This window comes from Triticum dicoccoides, chromosome 3A (assembly GCF_002162155.2).
Source record: "Triticum dicoccoides isolate Atlit2015 ecotype Zavitan chromosome 3A, WEW_v2.0, whole genome shotgun sequence".
Lineage (NCBI taxonomy): Eukaryota > Viridiplantae > Streptophyta > Magnoliopsida > Poales > Poaceae > Triticum > Triticum dicoccoides.
The window spans coordinates 143,927,114-143,951,157 of NC_041384.1; positions in this window are offsets into that span (position 1 = coordinate 143,927,114).

The following is a 24,044-nucleotide window of genomic DNA, read 5'->3' on the forward strand; positions in this document are numbered from 1 at the left end:
CGTCATTGGAATCCCGATTCTAAGCCGTAAAGTACAGTGCACTAAACTATCAAGTAGTCATCAGGATGTGTCTGTCAGGTGTTCACAACATCCACAGACGACGTTGTAGGGGTTTGCACATCGAGCGGTGCATCAAAGACGTAAGCCTTTTGTGTAGCAGTGAGGACACTCCTCGGACTACGGACCTAGTCCGCATCATTGCTTACAATATCTTTCAACTTGGTCTTTCTCTAGGAACGTATTGAAATAGGGCGCTACAACATGAGCTATTTATCTACAACATATTTGCAAAGACAATTTAGACTATGTTCATGATAATTAAGTTCATCTAATCAAATTATTTAATGAACTCCCACTCAGATAGACATCCCTCTAGTCATCTAAGTGAAACATGATCCGAATCGACTAGGCCGTGTCCGATCATCACGTGAGACGGACTAATCATCAACGGTGAACATCTCATGTTGATCGTATATTCTATACGACTCATGTTCGACCTTTCGGTCTTCCGTGTTCCGAGGCCATGTCTGTACATGCTAGGCTCGTCAAGTCAACCTAAGTGTTTCGCATGTGTCCCGAGGCCATGTCTGTACATGCTAGGCTCGTCAACACCCGTTGTATTCGAATGTTAGAATCTATCACACCCGATCATCACGTGGTGCTTCGAAACAACGAACCTTCGCAACGGTGCACAGTTAGGGGGAACACTTTTCTTGAAATTTTAGTGAGGGATCATCTTATTTAAGCTACCGTTGTTCTAAGCAAATAAGATGTAAAACATGATAAACATCACATGCAATCAAATAGTGGCATGATATGGCCAATATCATTTTGCTCCTTTTGATCTCCATCTTCGGGGCTCCATGATCGTCGTTGTCACCAGCATGACACCATGATCTCCATCATCATGATCTCCATCATCGTGTCTTCTTGAAGTTGTCTCGTCATCTATTACTTCTACTACTATGGCTAACGATTTAGCAATAAAGTAAAGTAATTACATGACGTTTATGTTGACACGCAGGTCATAAATAAATTAAGACAACTCCTATGGCTCCTGCCGGTTGTCATACTCATCGACATGCAAGTCGTGATTCCTATTACAAGAACATGATCAATCTCATACATCACATATATCATTCATCACATCCTTTTGGCCATATCACATCACAAGGCATATGCTGCAAAAACAAGTTAGACGTCCTCTAATTGTTGTTGCAAGTTTTTATGTGGCTGCTATAGGTTTCTAGCAAGAACGTTTCTTACCTGCGCGAAAACCACAACGTGATATGCCAATTTCTATTTACCCTTCATAAGGACCCTTTTCATCGAATCCGATCCGACTAAAGTGGGAGAGACAGACACCCGCTAGCCACCTTATGCAACTAGTCCATGTCAGTCGGTGGAACCAGTCTCACGCAAGAGTACGTGTAAGGTCGGTCCGGGCCGCTTCATCCCACGATGCCGCCGAATCAAGATAAGACTAGTAACGGCAAGTAAATTGACAAAATCGACGCCCACAACTGCTTTGTGTTCTACTCGTGCATAGAAACTACGCATAGACCTAGCTCATGATGCAATGTTGGGGATTGTAGCAGAAATTTAAAATTTTCTACGCATCACCAAGATCAATCTATGGAGTAATCTAGCAACAAGGGGAAGGATAGTGCATCTACATACCCTTGTAGATCGCTCAGCGGAAGCGTTCAAGTGAACGGGGTTGATGGAGTCGTACTCGTCGTGATCCAAATCACCGATGATCCTAGCGCCGAACGGATGGCACCTCCGCGTTCAACACACGTACGGAACGGAGATGTCTCCCACGCCTTGATCCAGCAAGGAGGAGGGAGAGGTTGAGGAAGAGAGTCCAACAGCAGCACGACGGCCTGGTGGTGATGGAGTGGTAGTTCTCCGGCAGGGCTTCGCCAAGCTCACGCGGAGGAGGAGAGGTATTAGAGGGAGGGGCTGCGCCAGGTTCAAGGGTGTGGCCGCCCTCCACCCCTCCACTATTTATAGGTGGGGAGAGAGGGGCCGGAACCCGAACAACAACTTTCCATATATAAATCTCTACCTCCGGACCATTCCGTAACTCCTTGTGACGTCCGGGATCTCATCCGGGACTTCGAACAACATTCGATAATCACATATAAGTCTTCTTAATAACCCTAGCATCATCGAACCTTAAGTGTGTAGACCCTACGGGTTCGGGAACCATGCAGACATGACCGAGACAACTCTCCGGCCAATAACCAACAGCGGGATCTGGATACCCATGTTGGCTCCCACATGTTCCACGATGATCTCATCGGATGAACCACGATGTCGAGGATTCAATCAATCCCGTATTCAATTCCCTTTGTCCAGCGGTATTGTACTTGCCCGAGATTCGATCGTCGGTATCTCGATACCTTGTTCAATCTCGTTACCGGCAAGTCTCTTTACTCGTTCTGTAACACATCATCCCGTGATCAACTCCTTGGTCACATTGTGCACATTATGATGATGTCCTACCGAGTGGGCCCAGAGATACCTCTCCGTTTACACGGAGTGACAAATCCCAGTCTCGATTCGTGCCAACCCAACAGACACTTTCGGAGATACCTGTAGTGTACCTTTATAGCCACCTAGTTAAGTTGTGACGTTTGGCACACCCAAAGCACTCCTACGGTATCCGGGAGTTGCACAATCTCATGGTCTAAGGAAATGATACTTGACATTAGAAAATCTTTAGCATACGAACTACACGATCTTGTGCTAGGCTTAGGATTGGGTCTTGTACATCACATCATTCTCCTAATGATGTGATCCCGTTATCAATGACATCCAATGTCCATGGCCAAGAAACCGTAACCATCTATTGATCAACGAGCTAGTCAACTAGAGGCTTACTAGGGACATGGTGTTGTCTATGTATCCACACATGTATCTGAGTTTCCTATCAATACAATTCTAGCATGGATAATAAACGATTATCATGAACAATGAAATATGATACAATAATAACTAATTTATTATTGCCTCTAGGGCATATTTCCAACACATATTACATCCACTAGGCATCAAAGTTCGCCACCAGTGCAAATATAGGGAACACAGCAGCATATAAACGCCGCAGCAAAACAAGTCCAGAACTGAAACCACTTCAAAAGAGCTCAAGAAACAATATCCTAGGTATCCATAATGCTGGAAAGATGCTTAGCAAGCTTATTAACTTTCTCTTGTTTGGCGCTTAAGTCCTCCAGCGCTTGCTATTGCACCAGAAAGTATGCATCTGAATTCTGCAGGGACTTCCTCGGTCCTTCGGCTTCCTGTCGCATAACATCTGATCGATGTCTTTCAACTTGAAGTTGAGACTCAAGAAGCCGAACTGATTCAGGCAACAAGTTCGAAGAGTTGGTGCCAGCAATGGTAGCCAGTAACTCGAACACTACATCAAGACAGGACTTTGCGGTTGTCTCAGTGTCTTCAATATAGTTTTTATCAGCTTTCTTGGAGACCAATAGGGATGTCTCACTATCTTGAACCTTATTTGCATTACTTCCTTTACCATTGCATAACAGGGTACTCTTCTCCAATATTTTATCCGCGTTCTAAAAGAGAAACAAACAAACACATCTCAGGTTTACCAGTTCAGTAGTAAGGTGGACAGGATAACAACATGAAACAAACATATATCTATGTAGTATGGTCACTGTATGGTCTATATCATTCTAGTTTATGTTGCCAAATCAAGATAGATACAATTCTAATCATATCTATTTAAGACAAAGCAGCATAGACAGAATATAAGTGTGGGAAACTACACAGCAATAACAACACTTGTAATGTGCATGGCATGAGAACATAACTGTTTATTCAATTGAAACTGAAATCAACATAGAGCAAGTTACAACAGCAAACAGCCAAACACGTTGAAGAAACAGGTTTAAAACATACCTATTGCGCTATTGGAGTTTAATTGCATCCTTCAAATTTGAAATTAGTTGGTATCAGTAAATACAGTGATGCAAGAGAAAAGTAGTATGAACCATAGCTATGGAACCTGACCTGAGAACAATTCTTCTTCTGCTTTAAGCGTTGACTTCGGGTATGGAGTGGTGGTCCTCGTGATTTGTGCACTATAGTTGCCTTACTAACTACTCGTGTTTGGGTGCTCTATGGTGGAGACGGTGCTGTGTCAACGGGAACTGGGTGTCTATCTACTGGGGTTGGGGTTAGAAGGGGTGTAGCTGGTTCTCTCTCCAACTGGGTAGGGGTACAATCTGCATGAGTGTGGGTTATGTGTGGTGGGGCTGGTTCTTGGGCAAGTACAACCGTGGTTCTACTTGCATCGACAGGTAGCACGATCTTTTCTGAAGACCGTGTTTTTACTCCCATAGATACTGCCATCACTCCCTCCAATTGAAATGGCTGATAAACAAGAAAAGTAATTGAATGTACATACATTGTAAGATAGACAGGTGCAATGGATAGTAGGGAAGAAAACAGGGCATGAAATAATTCACATTTATGTTGTCTAAGCAAACAGAATAGCAGGACATAATTTCACATATATGATGGCTAATTAAACAGGATAGCATGACACAATTTCACATGTATGATGGCTAACTAAACAGGATAGAATGACATACTTCAAAATATGATGACTATGTAAACAGGATGACATGATATAACTATATGATGTGTCTATTAAAGTGGTTGGCATGCCATAAATCACAAACATGCCGTCGATGGAAACATGATGGCATGATATAATTCACGGATAGAATGACATAATTTAAATATGATGACTATGTAAACAGGATGAGATGATATAACTATATTATGTCTTTAGAAAATGGGTTGGCATGCCATAATTCAGATACATGCTGTCTATGTAAACATCATAGCATGACATAATTCAAATATATGATTTATATACTAAGGAAGTGAGCAGAGGGCAATCGCATATATGATGTGTCAACTAAGGAGATGGCATTCAATATTGTGTATATGATGTAAAAACTAAGCATTGCAATACAACATATGCATTATATGAGTAATATAACCCTGCCAAGTTTGAGCATACACCTCAGGGGGATAATAGGACTGGTCATCTGCCTCTGAATCCTCCTCTGAAGAGCTATCTGTAACCAGCAAGATATCTGCTTCAGCAGGTAGCATTGTCAGCTCTGAAGACCTTGTTTTCACTCCAGATTTCTCCATCACCAATTCAAATGGCTGATGCACAGGAAGAGCAGTTGAATATACAAACATTATCGACAAAAGCAATGAGAAATACAAAAAAAGGACGGCATGATATAATTCACATATATGACGCTTGCCTAAACAGCATGGCATTGCATAATTCACATACATAATGCCTTGCAACAAGATAACATTGCATAATTCACATATATAATGTCTTGCAACAAGATGACATTGCATAATTCACATATATGGTAATTAGACACTAAACAGGTGGCATTCACACAAAGCATGTCTAAACTAAGCAAATGACATAGCAATGCAAGATACCATACGCATGATATGAGCAACATAACCCTGCCAAGTTAGGGCATGCACCTTGGGGGGGGGGGAATATGACTGGTCATCTGTCTCTGAATCCTCCTTTGAGGAGCTATCGGTAACCAACAAGACATGCGCTTCGTCAGATAGCATTGTCTGCTCTGAAGACCTTGTTTCCACTACAGATTTTTCCATGACCGTGCCAAATGGCTGATGCACAGGAAGAGTAATTGAATGTACTAAAATAGTTGACAAATTTAACACGTAATAAAAAAATGATGGCAGGATATAATTCACATATAAGATGACTGGCTAACCAGGGTGGCATTGCAAAATTCACATATATGATGCCTGGCTAGACAAGATGGCATTGCATGATTCACATATACGATAAAGAAACTAAACATATGGCATTGACACAAAGCATGTCTAAACTAAGCAGATGACATCTTTAATGTATACAGTAAGCAATGCAAGGCACCATATGCATGATATTACCAACATCAGCATGCCAAGTTAGAGCGAAGACCTCATGGGGTAAATAGGAGTGATCTTCTCCTTCTGAATCCCCCTCATAATAGTTATCTTCCTCTTGATTATGATCCGAAATGGGTGGAGGGGGGTGCCTTTGCGCCCACCATGGAACGACGTCTGCATGAAATTTTATTGCCACGCAAGGCTCGTCTCTTTTGCTCTACATGATCAGTTCCATTGTGTACAATAACTGGCATGCATAGGAATAAAACATAGTGAGATTATGTAAGGAGTGCATGCACAAATCTAGAGTGATGGTAGCAAACTGTGGATAGACCCAAAACCAATGATAGCAGGCAGATAATAGCTCTAGTTAAAAAATACAGATAATGGCTCCTTTAATGTTTGTTTGCACCTAACATGAAACTCATAGTAGACACCGGAGATTAACCAGATAGTAGACAGATAGTACTGATTGCTGCCCCAATATGTACCCCACAACCATTTAAAAACTCAAGTTTCAACATTAGTTTGGAACAGACTCGGAGTCTAATAGGTGAACATGACGATAATGTAGCATGTCATCATATTAAGCGATGCATAACGTAAGCAGACACGGAAGAGTGCGACCTCTCTTGCGGACCCGTGTAGTCCTCAAGGTCATCTGCTCAGTTGATGATGGTAATGTAGTTGCCGTGGCTGCCGGTGGCGGGGAAGAAGATCTAAGGCGGCGAAAGACAGTCTGGAGAGCGGATCCCTGCTGTGGTGAACCCTTCCATCGTTGGAGCAGCTGAGCTGGGGTGGAACACAGCGCCGCCGGAGCAGGACAAACCACACAAGGTTTTCTTTGACACATATCTGTAACAGAAGTAATTGAGTAAGGGCTTGTTTGAATTTGAGGATTCTAACAATGCAGGGATAGGAAATAGACAGGAATAGGATAGGAATGCATGTGCAAAACAGAGAATTTAAAAACACAAGATTTCTGCCAATCTGGGTGTTTGATTCACAACAATTGGAAAATCACAGGATGAAAAAAGCATGGTGAGATTAAGTCAAACCACAAGAAAATGTACGGTTATAATGCTATTATGCTACTATCTCTTAGTCTTGTGCTTGATGAATAGGAATATGAAAAGGAGGAGAAGTGGAAATTAGAATTCCTACGGTTTTTCTCTCAAGGAGACACTAAAGGAACAAATCCTACAGTTTTCCTTTGCTCCATTCCTCATGCGTGGGGGTCATGCGTGGGGCGGTTGCTGCCCTCATGCGTCACGTCGCAGTAAATGGACAAGAGGCGGCCCGCGCCTTCCCCATAAAAAGGGAAAACCGTGGGCGTGCTGCTCATTTACCCTCCGTGTCTCTCCCATTTCGGAACCGCTGTCCCCCCTTCTCCCTCAAGCGAAAAAGCCGAAACTCCCGCCTCCATCCGCTGACGCCGCGCCCCCATTGCCCTCAATCTCCCATTGCTCCAGATTCCTCACCTCTTTCCCGACCGCCATGGCACCCAAAACCAGTAAGGGCAAGGGAGTGGCCAAGGACGCTGGGGAGAACGAGATGCCGAAGAGCGAGTTGGCGGCGCTTCGGACGCAGCTTGCCTTCTTCCCCTCACAGTTGATGCGGTCCACCTCAGGGACTACTTCAGGCCTCTATGGGGGCGAAGACGATGGAGCATCCGGCCACGCACATCATCCCCGTCGATTTTGCCGAGGCCGGCCTAAATCGGTACCTTTCTTCGTTGACTACTTCTCCTGCAGGCTCTGCCCCCTTTCTCTGACTTTTTCAACGATGTCATGCACACTTACGGCTTCCATCTTCTTGATTTCACGCTGAATGTCGTGGCATGGATGGCCCTCTTTGCCCACCTCTACAAGGGCTTCGCCGGAATCCTTCCCAGCACGACGCTCTTCCGCCACTACTTCTATCCGCATATCCAGGCAGGGGTTGCCATCTCTGGCTACGTCACCTAGATCCCACGAACCAAGGAGAAGGGCACATATCCGGAGGGTGCCCAGAAGGAGAGGTGGGAGGAGTGGCGGGGTCGGTGGCTATGGATCGAGGAGGAGGATCTGCAGGAGTTCTGCCGAGTTCGTCAGAGCCCACCAGTCCGCTGCAAGGACTGGAGCGACCTCGACACCGACGACAAGAAGCTCATGATCGCTACTACCAGAATCCATTGCCTCACCATGGTCGGGCTCACCCTTGAGATGATTGGGGCCAATTTCATCCGCCGCCGAATCGCCCCACTGCATAACAAGGGGAGGCCGGCCTGGCTCTTTAGGAACGCGGCCGATATCATGAGGCTTCACCCTGGCTTGAAGCAGAACTTCACGGTGATGGGGCATGCCCATTTTTGTTAGAGGCTTTTGCAGCTCAATGTGGGTGACGACGGCAGGGCTGAGAGAGCCGGCAAGGCCGTGAAGGCAGGCAAGGCCATCAAGGGGCCTCTGTTCAGGTTGCCGGCGGGAGTGGTCCTGATGAGCAAAAACTCTCGCCAAACCGACATCATCGCCATGATGCCGGACTTCAACGCGCACGGCCTTGACCCAAAGTGGGCCGAGCCGGAGGCAGAGCAGGTGCAGGAGTTCTTCGACAACCTGTTGGAGAAGTACGTCCACGATGAGCCACTGCTTATCCAGGACACCGCCAAGGAGTAGCTAGACTACATTGCCGCCAGGGAGGCGGAGGCGCACTTGCCAGGGAAGCTGGCAGTGCTGACCACGTGGAGGATGAGGCCGAGGCGGCTGCGGAGGAGGAGGAACTTGCCGGATGGGCAGAGTCTGCTGGGGAGGCCAGCAGCGCCGACACAGGGGCCCCTCTCATCGAAGATGTGGTCGAGGAGTTGACCGAGGAAGAGGCCGGGGCTGATGACCCTCCAGCCACGGGGAAAAGGCGTGTCCTGTGATGGGCCAGCTTTGGCAAGCCGGTCTGGCCCGACAGGATCGAGCAACGGTAAGAGGTCCAGGGGGAGTCCGTGCGCCTGATGAGGGCCCCGGCAGTGAAGAAGGTGGCGAAGGCCGCGGTGGCAAAGAAGAAAGCGACCGCCTCTTCTTCGTCCAAGCGTTGCCGAGCTCCATCCCCTTCCCCTCCTCCCACAGATGTCGACACAGAGGTCGTCCTTGATCCTGGGTCTCTCAGCCCAAGGAGGAAGAGGAAGGCAGCGGAAGAGGAGGTGGAGGATGAGTAAGCATCTTGCCCTTCATCATCCCCATCCCTTCAGACCGTGCCAGTTTTCTTGACTTTATTTTATTCTTGCAGGGATATGGAGACGCTGGCCCAGAGGGTGGCTGAGGGAATCCTAGATTAGAGGGTGTTCGGGTAGCCGGACTATACCTTCGGCCGGACTCCTGGACTATGAAGATACAAGATTGAAGACTTCGTCCCGTGTCCGGATGGGACTTTCCTTGGCGTGGAAGGCAAGCTTGGCAATGCGGATATTCAAGATCTCCTACCATTGTAACCGACTCTGTGTAACCCTAACCCTATCCGGTGTCTATATAAACCGGAGGGTTGTAGTCCGTAGGCAATCAACTCCATACACAACAATCATACCATAGGCTAGCTTCTAGGGTTTAGCCTCCTTGATCTCGTGGTAGATCTACTCTTGTACTACCCATATCATCAATATTAATCAAGCAGGAGTAGGGTATTACCTCCATCGAGAGGGCCCGAACCTGGGTAAAACAAAGTGTCCCCTGTCTCCTGTTACCATCCGGCCTAGACGCACAGTTCGGGACCCCCTACCCGAGATCCGCCGGTTTTGACACCGACATTGGTGCTTTCATTGAGAGTTCCTCTGTGCCGTCACAATCAGGAAGGACGCCTCTTCCCATCTTTAAAGACGGTGTTGTTGCTAAGGGAGCCTTGGCTGCTGGCCAGACCCTCCGGCTAGGTGGTTTCCTCATGACCACCTGTTCGGCTGTTGTGCCGACGGTGACCTCTCGGGTCATCAAAAGCAACCTACATGTCAGCTCGAAGCTCGTCGAGCAGCTAGATCCAATGGAGCTCTCTTCCGTAAACGAGCTCTTGGATCGCATCACCGCCCTGGGGGTCGCTATGGATTACGACCAGGTTGGGCTTAAACCCGATCTAAGAGAAATTATCTCTCCCCAAGTCAACCACCACGTTGCCGTGGTAGAGGCGCAGTGCGGCGACCCTTCATCTATTTTAAGGACTAGCTACGTCCGAATTCCCGACTCCTCCAAGCCGGATACCCGCGGAGGGGAGGATGTAACTCAAGACCTGAGCCTAGGATCAGGCAACGGGCTAGATTCGTTGGATACCATCCAAGAATCTGAACTTCAGAGTTCGGAAACTCTTCGGCCTCCGAATCTTGGATTGGGTGAGATTTCAGATTCAACGACACCCGCCCACCCGAACATAAGCAATCTCTCCCAAATCAGGCAGAGGCCCGAGGAAACAGTACATCATTACTGGGCCAGATTCCTCCTGGTTATGAACAGGATAAAGGATTGCCACGAGGAAGATGCAATCTCAATTTTCTGCAGTAATTGCACGGACGAGGGAATCCTTAATGCCGTAAGTCGTCGTGATATCACACACTTCGCTGACTTGGCGTCCATAGTACAAAAATATTGTGCGATGGAAAGCGCCTGGAAAACCAAAATAAAATTTTGGGATAATCCAGCCTTGAATAGTAATCACGTCCGAACTAAGAGGGTGCATCATCATAGGACACCCGGGATAAACACCAAAAAGCCAAAACCCTTTACAGGGCATGGAACCATACTGGAAAGGTGGCTTGATGGACCCTGTAGAATTCACAGTGCAGAGGACGCCACACCAACTCACAGCCTTAGAGCATGTTGGATACTCCGGCAGGTGGCCAAAATTGGCGAGGACCTCTTAATTCTGGAGGCCGCAGAAAACCAGCCCGAGGACACCAGTACCGTTCTCACAGTCTTCGAGACTTTCGCATCAAACAATGTGCGAAAAAGAACACTCTGCAGCCTCGCCAAAGTCTATCAAGTTGCAGCAATAAATCCATGGAGCGACACTGCTATTACCTTCAACACAAGTGATGAACCTAAATTCCGAACAGCCCGAGCACCAGCCGCATTGGTCCTCAGTCCCATAGTGGACGGCTTTCGTCTCACCAAGGTGCTCATGGATGGAGGCAGCGGACTGAACCTCATTTATGAGGAAACCCTTCAAAAAATGGAAATAGACTGGAGCCGCGTCAAGCGAAGCAGCACAACCTTTAGAGGAATAATCCCCAGTCGGGAAGTGCGCTGCACAGGAAAAATCACACTAGATGTGGTGTTCGGCACGCCGGATAATTACAGGTCCGAAGAAGTCACGTTTCAAGTGGCCCCGTTTAAGAGCGGACATCACGCTTTACTGGGACGGGAAGCATTCACAATCTTCCAAGCAATACCCCATTACGGGTACATGAAGCTTAAGATGCCCGGGCCGAACGGAATTATCACTCTAGCTAGTGATCCGGACGTTGCACTCCGTGCCGAAAACAAGACGGCCGCATTAGCCCTTGAGGCACTATCCGAAGCCCTAGCGGCCGAAGAACTGACTGCGCTGCGCTCCACGGTTAACAGGGATGATGTGATACTCGATAAGAGATCCAAATCCACATCCTTCAAGCCAGCTGACGAAATAGTCAAATTCCAGGTCCATCCAACGGACCCCAATAAAACAGCTTCCATCGGGGCACGACTGAACCCTGATGTAGACGCCGCACTGCGAGAGTTCCTACGAGAGAACTGGGACATTTTCGCCTGGCACCCTTCAGACATGCCAGGGATCCCACGCAAGCTGGCCGAACACAGCTTAAATATCCTAAAAGGATTCAAACCTGTCAAACAAGCCCTTCGGCGTTTTTCCGAACCCAAGAGACATGCTATGGGAGAGGAGCTAGCCAAGCTATTGGAGGCCGGATTCATTAGAGACATAAAACATCCGGACTGGCTAGCAAACTTGGTGATGGTACCAAAGAAGGACAAATCCTGGCGCATGTGTGTCAATTTTAAAGACCTTAACAAGGCTTGCCCAAAGGATCCCTTCCCCCTCCCCCGTATCGATCAAATTATCGATGCCACCGCAGGACACGACTCATTGTGTTTCCTCGACACATACTCCGGTTACCATCAAATCAAGATGGCAGAATTAGACCAAGTTGCAACAGCATTCATCACACCATACGGCCCTTTCTGCTTCAACACAATGCCCTTCGGGCTGAAAAATGCCGGCGCAACATATCAGCGCATGATCCAGACATGTCTGGCAAATCAGATCGGCAAAACAGTGGAGGCGTATGTGGATGATGTGGTCGTCAAATCAAGACATGTCGAATCTCTAATAGACGACTTGAGGCTTACATTCGATAACCTCCGACAATATGACATCAAGCTCAACCCAGAAAAATGCGTCTTCGGCATTCCAGCCGGAAAGCTCTTGGGCTTCATTGTATCCGGTAGAGGAATTGAAGCAAACCCAGCCAAGATCCGAGCTTTGTCACAATTGGATGTCCCAAAGGACCTTAAACAAATACAAAAATTAACCGAATGCGTGGCGGCTTTAAGCCGCTTCATCTCCCGCTTGGGAGAGAAGGCACTACCCCTCTATCGCCTCCTTCGGCACACCGAACACTTCAAGTGGACGGAGGCCGCCATGGCCGGACTTGATGAGATAAAAGCCATATTGGCAACAAACCCAGTCCTGGCCGCGCCGAACACCAGCGAACCAATGTTATTGTACATTGCAGGAACACATCAAGTTGTCAACGCAGTGCTCGTTGTCGAGCGGGAAACGGACAGACACAAATTCCCCCTTCAAAGGCCGGTCTACTACGTATCCACTGTCCTCACTCCATGCAAATCACGGTACCCGCATTATCAAAAGATTGCATACGCGGTATTCATGGCATCCCGGAAGCTATGACACTACTTCCAAGTGTGTTCCATAACAGTAGCCTCGGAAGTACCACTCAACGATATTATCAACAACCGCGACGCAACGGGCCAGATTGCAAAATGGGCCATCGAGCTCCTCCTGTTTGATATAACCTATAAGCCACGGCGAGCTATCAAATTGCAAGTTTTGGCCGACTTCGTCGCAGAATGGATGGAGGCCGAGCTCCCTAGAGAGTACGGCACATATTCAAACTGGATTATGCATTTCGACGGCTCCAAAATGTTGGCCGGACTGGGGGCTGGCGTCGTCCTGACGTCCCCCACAGGAGACACAGTCCAATATGTGCTCCAGATCATGTACATGGATTCCAACAATGCAGCCGAATATGAGGCCCTCCTACATGGTCTCCGGATAGCAGTATCCATGCGTATCCAGCGCTTAGAGGTACGCGGGGATTCAAACCTCATGATCTCCCAAATAAATGGAGACTTCGACGCCAAGGACCCAAAAATGGCAGCTTACTACAACGCCGTCCTAAAAATGTCAGCTCGGTTCGAAGGGCTGGAGTTTCACCATATAGCCCGAGAAAACAATCAAGCAGCGGACGTCCTGGCACGCATCGGAGCAAAACGCGAGGCAGTCCCCCCAACATCTTTTTGGAAAGATTGTTCAAGCCATCCGTAACATGGGAGGGGGAACCCGTAAATAACAGCCCGGACCCAGCCGCACCACTCGACGTCGAACAATCTGACACAATTGGAGGCTCTGCCAATGAAATTACACCTTCAGCCCACGTAGTAATGGCGGTCATTGCCCCGTGGACAGGACCATTCCTAGCCTACCTTACTAGGCAGGAACTCCCGGAGGACCAAAACGAGGCCCACTGCATAGTGCGGCGATCTAAAGCCTATAGAGTCCATGAGGGAGAGCTTTATAAGAAAAGCACTACCGGAGTCCTTCAAAGGTGCATCTCCGAAGAGGAAGGGCGGAACCTTCTGGCTGAAATTCATGCCGGACTCGGTGGTCACCACGCCGCTGCTCGGTCCCTTGTTAGCAAGGCTTTCCGTACAGGCTTTTATTGGCCGACGGCCCGGGCAGACGCTCAGGACATAGTCCAACGATGCGCTGGTTGTCAACTTTTTGCCAACCAAAGCCATATGCCACCCACCGCACTCCAAACTATACCCATCACCTGGCCTTTTGCGGTCTGGGGGCTTGACATGATCGCACCCCTTAAAGGTGGGACCGATAGGAAAAAATACTTACTGGTCATGGTGGATAAATTCACCAAATGGATAGAAGCCAAGCCTGTTAAAACGGCCGAATACGGACCTGTGATAGACTTCATATCTGGGGTTGTACACCGTTATGGCGTCCCCCATAGCATCATAACCGATAACGGTACAAACTTTACCGCCGACGAGGTAAAACTCTGGTGCAAAAACATGGGCATCAAGCTCGATTATGCTTCCGTCTATCACCCACAAACCAACGGCCAGGTCGAACATGCAAATGGTCTTATCATGAGCGGCATTAAACCCAGACTGGTGCGGTCCCTCAAGGAATCTAACACGCACTGGGTACAGGAGCTCGACTCCGTGCTATGGGGGCTGCAGACCACGCCAAATCGCACCACCGGATACACACCATTTTTTATGGTATACGGCGCAGAGGCAGTTCTGCCCTGCGACATAATTCATGACTCACCTAGAGTGCGCATGTACGAAGAAAGAGAAGCCAAGCTCGATCGGCAGGACAACTTGGATGCCCTGGAGGAGGAGCGTGACGTGGCAAAAGCCCGTTCTGCATTTTATCAACAGCAGGCCCGAAGATATTAAAGCAGAGAAGTACGGGCCAAAAATTACAATGTTGGCGAACTAGTTCTACGCCTACCGGATAAGAAAAAGGACAAACTCAAGCCCAAGTGGGAAGGTCCATTCATAATCGACCAAGTCCTGACTGGCGGGGCGTACCGCCTGCGAGATGCGTCGGATAACCGACTCGACCCGAACCCGTGGAACGCCACCCGTCTCTGGAGATTCTATGCCTAACGCCGGACTCTGTGTTCGTCTCCTTCCTCTGTCCATTTTTTGCATTTTTCTGTCTTACATTTCTCTCCTTCCCCTCTTTTCTTTTATAGCCCTTAAAGGCTTATCTAGTGACGCGCCACTGGCGCTCATTAAACCTGGGGGCTTCTTTAACAGAAGCTTATTTATACGGGCTTCATGCCCAACACATGCGTCAAACTTCCGCATGTACCTTTTTCTTCACCATTATATGCATCGATATGACTTAAGTTTTGGCCAAGCTGGGTTGCCTGGCTCCTGTGCTTACCCCTACGTTCCCGATTGTTCGGCTAGGTGGTAAAGGGAGAACCTCTGCGATTGTTACTGCCGGGTCAGCCGGATGTGTACCTCAGACTGGGTGAAGCCGAAAGCTAGCGTTCTTAAGGGAATATTCGGTCGGTGAGATAAAAGATGATCTTTTTACTCATTTTATGCGCCCCCAGATGCTTTTTTCTGTGTCTTTTTACGCAGTCTGGACATGCACTTTAGGGCATGCCTCCCAGCGAAAGGAACCCCTAACGGAACTATTCTCTCTGGAAGATGTTTCTTACTAACCATGTAATATAACATAACTAGTTGGGAACTTGTCTGATAAAGCACTAATGACCCCTACGCCTGGTCTCCACGCATACCACGGTTCTTATATAACCGCTATGGTATTCGGACACACTCCGGACCGTCAGGTCCCGAGGTTGAAGCGAAAAGGTCGGCAACGACAAACGATCTACAATCCGGCTAGAAAGCATTACACATGTCAATTAAAAATTACATAGTCATTCTGACTGATTGTATTCCTCTTCTATACCATCTAACAGGCTGTCTAATTTATATTCCTGCTAGGAATACTTCGCGGCCAACTCTACTTGGTCGTATACTAAGCTCACAGGGATCTCCTTCCCGTCAGGCCCCACTGGTCCGACCTCGGCCATGTGGTTCGGGTCAGACTTCGTAAAATGGGTCTTCACCATGGCCCAGGCTTCCCTAGCGCCTTGTCGGCAGGCCGATATCTTCCACAACCGGAAGTGCCGCCGAGCTCCCTTCAGCTTCTTCGCAAGCTCTCCAAGGCCCTCGGGCATGGAGTGGGTAGGCCATAAGGCTTGGGTAACACCTCGCATCGCCTGTCGAATTCGCTCGTGCAGTTGCGTGAGTTCGGGAAGAAGGTCACCCGTAGAACCGGGCATCTCCTCTTCAGGACGACATGTGAGCATACCTACAAACATTACTCTGTTAGTCGACTTCCTCGCCGAACTCTTTTTTCAAAGTTTGTTCAAGCACTTACTAAAAATGCCGCGTCGAAGCAGCTGATTCTCCTTCGTGGAGTCCGACAGCTGGCCACGAACATCTTTAAGTTGGACGTCCAGCTTGGTGTTGGCATCCTGAAGATCATTCTTCTCTCGCCTCACCCTTGTCAACATACTCTCACCGGCCTTTAGCTGGCGTAAGAGTTGTTGCTTGTCCGGATCGAGTTCGGCGCCATCTGCAATATGATTTTTCAGATTTGCACCCACACCACACAATACTAATCTTTCGAAGTGTATCTTACCTTAGGGGGTCTCTTTGGTCTCCCCTGCTGCGGTTAGTGCGGCCTCTAGTTGGGCCTTGCACTTTTCCAGCTCCTAGGACAGTACAGTATTCTTCTCCATAAGAACATGCATATTAAATGATCCTTAAATTAGTTGCTCTAATTGTTTCAATTCTCGGGGGCTACTGGTATATATATATTTGACCAAAATTTTCTTACCCGTATGTCTTTTACATACTGCTCCGTGACTCTGGCTAAACCATTTTGAGCGGCACGGAGGTACGCATCTCCCGAATTAAAGGCATCTAAAGCCTCTTGGGAGAAACAAGCATCGCGTAGAACTGTCCGGCGACGCCTGTGGTTCATGGCCTCTCCACTTCAGAATTTGTGGCAGACAGCCTGCCCTCATCCTCTATCGGAGGAGCGTCCGGTACGCGCCTTGTGCTCGCCTCCGCTTCCTGGCCAGCCATTGGAGCTTGGCTGGTAGAGGCGTGATTGGCAACCTCTCCGGATGTAGTCCGGCGAGGTCTCTTCGTTCTGAAGATAGCACGAACGTTAAATATGCCCTAACAGAATAACACCAGGGAAACAGAGGGTGTGCTATACCTTTGCGCCGGCATCTCAGTCCGGACTTCATTCCTTTTTTCCCACGGGGCCCTGCGGCCCCTCATTGGCTAGCCGCCGCAGGTTCGGCCTCCTGCCTCGGAAAACTCCCCTGCAAAACACGGTTGTCGTCAGAAACACCGGAATACGCGAGAGTGCAATCTCTCTCAAGGGAATGAGACTCTGGTTTCTGTCACCTGGGAGGCCGGAATTAACCCTGGGTAATCAGCCATGATGGCTACCAAGGTATTGTCCTTGCTTAGCTGATGGAACACCCCGTCGACGAGATCCACCGATATGTCCGGATCCTCTTCGGAGTCTGGGTTGAGGAACTGTTCTGGGTCCTCAGGCTGTGGAGGGCGGCTGCTTATGTCCTTTACCTCCTGTCGCAGTTCCTGCATTGAAGTCGTTAGACTACCTATCTAACCATGGGAGTATAAAACAAACAGGCAAGTGCAATTGTTCACTTACCCAACTTGGAGGATCATACATACTGAATCCGGCCTGCGGATTGACGCGGAGGAATTCCTCCTTTTCTCCCTTATACAAAGAGGATAAAATCTTTACTAAGGCGGCGGCCGAGTCCGGCCCCTTACGACTGTAACGTGTGGCGTCATCCTCCCCATTGAAATCCCACATGGGGTGGCCTCTATATTGAAGCGGCTGCACCCCCCGCATAATGCATGCGGCCATGACTCCAATCATGGTTAGTCCGGAATGAGCCAACAGTCTTATCCGGCCCATCAGGTAAAGGACGTCTCTGTCACTTTCTCTCTGAGAGCTCTGCGGACGCCAGCTCAAGCGTTTCTTCAATGGAGCACTGTTGAACTCAGGGAGACCAACCCGGATAGGGTCCGGTAGCGGGACATCATCTATGTAAAACCATTCCGAAGGCCAATCCTTGGACGCCTTCTTTGGGGTTCCGGAAAGGTATCCAGTCCCGGCGATGCGCCATACTTCGGCTCCGCCCACTTGATATATAGACCCCTTTTCAGAACAGGGCACCAGGCAGAATAACCTCTTCCACAGCGCGAAATGAGCCTCAACGCCTAAAAATAACTCGCAGAGGGCGACGAAACCCGCAATGTGCAATACGGAGCCGGGCGTGAGATTGTGCAGCTGGAGGCCATAGAACTCCATAAGCCCGTGGAGAAATGGGTGAATTGGAAATCCCAGTCCCCTTATTAGATAGGGGACGAGGCACACCCGCTCTCCTTTAGAAGGATTGGGGGTGTTCTCCGCTTGTTTTCCGCCATTATAGGTGGCGAGACCGGCTCGGACTGGGACCATGCATGCTTGAGGGAGGAATCCCTGGGCCTAAAGTGACGCTAACTTGCTATGCGGGATGGTGCAACTCTCCCAGTCCCCGGGTTTGGGACCGGAGGGGCGAGGGGAGGAGCTGCGACGGCTGGTCATGTTGGAATGGACCTTTGCTGGAAGCGCTCTGATGATAACTCGCGGAAAGGAGAAGATGTGGTTTGGACCTAAATCCCCATCCCGTTAAATAGGCGGCTCGTTTATACGGCTAGGGGTGTAGATGTAAAAACGCCCCGGCTTTTCGCATTTGTTTGAACACGTGGAAGACGGCCATTATTGGGCATGGAAGCCGAGGAGGACTACATTACAGAAATCAGACATTATTCCTACAGGTACACAAGATTTGGAGAGGAACCCGCCTTGCAATGCCAAACAATCTGCGCGCCGGACTCATCGTCATTGAAGCCTGGTTCGGGGGCTACTGAGGGAGTCCTGGATTAGGGGGTGTTCGGGTAGCCGGACTATACCTTCGGCTGGACTCCTGGACTATGAAGATACAAGATTGAAGACCTTGTCCCGTGTCCGGATGGGACTTTCCTTGGCGTGGAAGGCAAGCTTGGCGATGCAGATATTCAAGATCTCCTACCATTGTAACCGACTCTGTGTAACCCTAACCCTATCTGGTGTCTATATAAACCGGAGGGTTGTAGTCCATAGGCAATCAACTCCATACACAACAATCATACCATAGGCTAGCTTCTAGGGTTTAGCCTCCTTGATCTTGTGGTAGATCTACTCTTGTACTACCCATATCATCAATATTAATCAAGCAGGACGTAGGGTATTACCTCCATCGAGAGGGCCCGAACCTGGGTAAAACAAAGTGTCCCCTGTCTCCTGTTACCATCTGGCCTAGACGCATAGTTCGGGACCCCCTACCCGAGATCCGCCGGTTTTGACACCGACAGCGGTGAAGAAGGACAAAGCCTCGACGGGCGACAAGCCCCCGGCGGGTACTTCGTGTACGCCGTTGTTGCTGGAGAGCAGCCTAGATAGCAGTCCCCGGCGCAGCCCCTGCTCCAGCCCCCGACGTAAGCTCACCACTCACTCCTCCACTGATGAACATTGGGGTGTGAAGCCTCGATGCGGACCTTGTCGGGTTCGTAGGAGAAGAACGGCGGCAGGAGGAGCCGCTGAGGGCCACCCCCAACACGTCGCCCCTCTCGACTACAGCGCCCCAAGGGCCATCCCCGGCGAGGGCATCCACCACCGAGCCCACTTATATGGAGGAGGGGATGAACTTGGGTGCCGAGGGTTGTGCCCCGGCAACAAATGCTGGAGGGGAGGGCGCTACTTCTTCCCAGCTTGAAGCGGGTAAGTCATTTGATTTCCGTCCTCGCTCTTTCTTTTTCTTATTGAACCTTGACCTTGGCCCGTCTCATCCTCTCTTCTTGGTATCCAGATCCTTCCTCGGCTAACCGGGAGGATATCGACACCAATATCGGGGAGGTCGCCAGGGACATCGAGGGCGAGGCCAACAAGATCGCCGCCGAGGAGGCCGCCAAGACCGCCGCTGAATAGGCCGCCAAGGAGCCTCTCGGGGAGGCCGGCAAGGCCGCTGCCGAGGAGGCCGGCAAGGGGCCTGCCGTAGAGCCCGGCAAGGCCGCTGCCGAGGAGGGGGTGGTTGACGACCAACCTTCCTCCTCTACTGCCTCCGGCTCGGGAAAGTACTTGAATGTGGGCGATGACCTGTTTGTCCACCTTCCAGGAATGGCAAGCACCAGGGCGCCAACCGAAGGGGAGGCGTTCGATGACGAGGCGCTCGCCTCCGCCGAGCTCCAGGTCATTGACGAACCGAGCACCAGCGGGGGCGGTTCCCAAGAGGAGCAGCTGCTTCGGGCCATGAGCACCGACTTCCAAAACCTCCAGGCGCTTCACCGTGCCCGCCTGGACAAGGAAAAATCCAAGATGGCGGTGGTGGACAAGGTGGAGGCGGATCTCGAGGAATGCGTCGTCGAGACGCAGGCCTGGTTCCGCCAAGCCCACGAGGAACTGAAGGTCGCTCGGGACCTGCTGGCCGAGCGTAAATGGGACCTCATCCTGAAGCAGGCCGATGTTAAGAAAGCAAAAGAGGCAGCGAGAGAACAGGACGCCAAGGACGAGGCCGCTCGACATCAACACCAGGCCGAGCTGAACTCCCAAGAGGAGGACCTTGCCCCTCGTGAGGTGGCACTCGCCACCACGGTCTGCGACAAGGATGAGGCGGTCGAGAAGCTCGTCGTGCTGCAGATCCAAGAACTGGAGCAGAAGCACAGGGAGGCGCTCGATGCCCAAGCCCTGGTCCATGCCGGCAGAGCGAAAGAGCTGGAGGTGGAGCGGGACAACCTGAAGAAACAGGTCCCGGAGCTGGCAAAGGAGAAAGACACACTCAACGGCACCTTGGTGGAGGCGCAGGCCGCAGTCCTCGGCAAAGCCGAGCTGCTTTCCATGGCCAATGACTCCATCAAAGACCTGAAGCTAAAGCTGGAGGGTCTTGAGGGGACGCTTTCGGAGGTCAGGGCCAGGGAAGAGACCCTGACCAAGGCCCTATAGAACGAGAAGCAGTTGTGGAGGAACGACGCCGCCAACCACGAGGATTACGTGAAGGGCGAAAACCTCTAGATCAACCGCCTCGTCGGTGTCGCGGAGAGGCTTACCACGCAGCTGGCCGCCATGGGCATGTCAAGATTCAGGTATTCCCCTGAGGCGTGTGCGAGCCCTAATGCCAAGCTAACCCTATTCTTCGAGGGTGTTCTTGAGGCCCTAGAGCAACTCCGTTCCAACAAAGCGTCCTCTCTAGCCACCAAGGCCCAGAGGCTTTGCCGGGGTTCCCTGACCAAGGTTCTCACCAAGGTGGCATACTGGAACCCCAACATCGACTTCGACGCCGTGCTGGAGAGCTTGCCGGAGGGTATGGACCTCGCGGTGCTCGAAGAGCGTATCGAGCCCATCATCAGCCGCGTCGAAGGAGTTCAGAGGATAGAGGGCCATCGCCGGGACTAGGCACCCGTTTCTCATCACCGCTGCAGGTTCATGACCAAGACAATTTTTATCTTTAGTTAGAACCGCAGCAACAACTGGTGTAATATAACTCTGCGGTACTTTGAACGATGCATGTTATTTTCCTGTTTGATCTTTCTTTGTATGTACACCCTACGCTCAACTAGATAGGCTTGCCGGCGCGTAAACCTATGCTGCGGCGTTTCGAGGACGGATCCTCAACAATCGGCCGGGTGTGCTTGCGGCCAAGTAAACCACCTTGCCGTTCTCAGCGCGGCCGCTCGAACTGTTGAGCGGACTCGAAACAGAACAAGGGCGTTGCCAATAGCGGGAAGGCCACCTTGCTGTTCTCGACGTGGCCGCTCGAACTGTTGAGCAGACTCGAAACAGAACAAGGGCGTTGCCAATAGCGGAAGACCCCCATCGCGTGCAGGTTTCTCATACCAAGAGCAGGATCTCCCAGGAAAACAACCTTATACATAAAGGAATTACTGAAAGTTTCGCATGACTTAGCTTTTCTGTCGCCGCGTGAGTGTTTATTGCATCTGCAAATGATGTTGCTCCTTCGGTCGTATTCTTCCTTGGAGTGACGACCACGATGAAGCCGCTGCGCCAACTAGACCAGATTTTCACAATTGTGCGCCCCCTACATGGCGCGCCAGAGATATCGGGGGAAACGACACCTATGGGATCACTGGGACCCCTTTTTGCTATGGTTGGCGGGCGCGAGGTTGTGCAAAGAGCGGGCCTAGAAGCCAGCATGAGGATCGTTTACCAAGGTTCGGGCCGCGAGGATGCATAATACCCTAGTCCTGCTTTGGTGTATATTTGAGTGTTCTTGAGTTCTTGAACTAGCTACTATGCGTGCGTCGTCCAAAAAATCCGAATGCCTCTCCAGTACGCCTCGGGCCTCCTTTTATAGTCAAAAGGGGCTGCCACAGTGGCACATAGGAGGTGAAAAGGTGTACAGTAATCGAGCCTATCTCCTAGCACTGTAGGACAAACGCATTTAATGTGTTGCCGACGTGCCCTTCTTTCTTTATCAGGGATGGCAAGGAAGCTCGTCCCAGCTGTTGCCGCCTCACCTGGCTTTGACGCGCGTCCGTACTGTAGGCGTGTAGTGCCACGTTGGCTGGCTGCTGAGTTCGTGCGGTAGTTGAATCTTCACGAAGATCTGCATGCCACCACGCAGGTGCTTGTTGAGTCGGCCTAGAGGCCGCACGTCGCCATGCAGGCGCCTGCCTAGCTGGTGGGCTGGCAGCTGCATGGGAATGGCGGTGGAGTCTTGGCAGATGTGTGCCTGGTTGCGGCCCCACGGATGTTTTCGGCAACAGTCTTGTCGGGGCCCCGGCAAGGGTCTTGCCGCAGCATCTTGGTTGTCCCCGACAAGGGTGCCGGGGGTCTCGTGGGTATCCTTGGCAAAGATCTTGCCGAGGATCGTCGTCTTTTGGTCATCATCTAGTCTTGTGTGCTTCTGGTTTCCACAAAGATCTTCATGCCACCATGCGGGCACTTCCCGAGCCTTGGTTTCAATGCAGTCGATGGCGTCGGAACTCTCAGCTCATGGGTGGCTGCGATGTTAGTGTTTGGACAAATTGCCTCGGCAAGGTTCTTGCCGGGGTTGCGGAGGCCGACCTGGCAAGGGCCTTGCCTGTGGAGTCCACCTCGCCCCTCTCCTCTTCTTGTTTCTGGCTTGGCATTGTTCTGGTTGTCTTGTGGCTTTGCTTCGTTCCTCTGCCCCGCTAGGTGTGGCTACAGGCGCGGCTCCAACTTCCCGCGCACAAGTAAATGGGTACAAAATAGGACCCCTCCTTTTGTGCATCGACAAATGTTTCCTTCTTTCATATCAATAATTGCACCAATTGTTCTAAGGAAAGATCTACCAAGAATAATAGGACATGTAGGATTGCAATCTTTATCAAGAACAATGAAATCTACGGGCACATAATTCCTATTTGCAACAATAAGAATATCATTAATTCTTCCCATAGGTTTCTTAATAGTGGAATCCGCAAGATGTATATTTAAATAACAATCATCAAATTCATGGAAACCTAACACATCACATAAAGTTTTTGGAATCGTGAAAAGACTAGCACACAAATCACACAAAGCATGGCATTCAAGCTTTAATCTTAATCTTAATAGTAGGTTCCCAATCATCATAAAGTTTTCTAGGGATAGAAACTTCCAATTCAAGCTTTTCTTCAAAATACTTCATCATACCATCAACAATATGTTTAGTAAAATCTTTGTTCTGATTATAAGCATGAGGGGAATTCAACATGGATTGCAACAAGAAAATACTATCTATTAAAGAACAATTATCATAATTAAATTCCTTGTAATCCAAAAGAGTGGGTTCATTGCTACTTAAAGTTTTGACCTCTCCAATCCCACTTTTATCAATTTTTGTATCAAAATCTAAAAACTCTGAATCATTGGGACGCCTTTTAACTAAAGTTGACTCATCTCCAGTCCCATCTTTATCAAGATTTATATTGGAAAATAAAGATTCAATAGGATTCACATCAATCACTTTAAGATCTTCATCATTATTTAAATATTTTGGTTTAGCGGCCATCTTATTTACCAAGGTAGCTTGTGTCGGCATTCTGGGAACGGGGGTACCCAGATTTGCCTGCCTGCGGTCCACGGCGTGGCTCCATCAACGGCCTGGTATGACC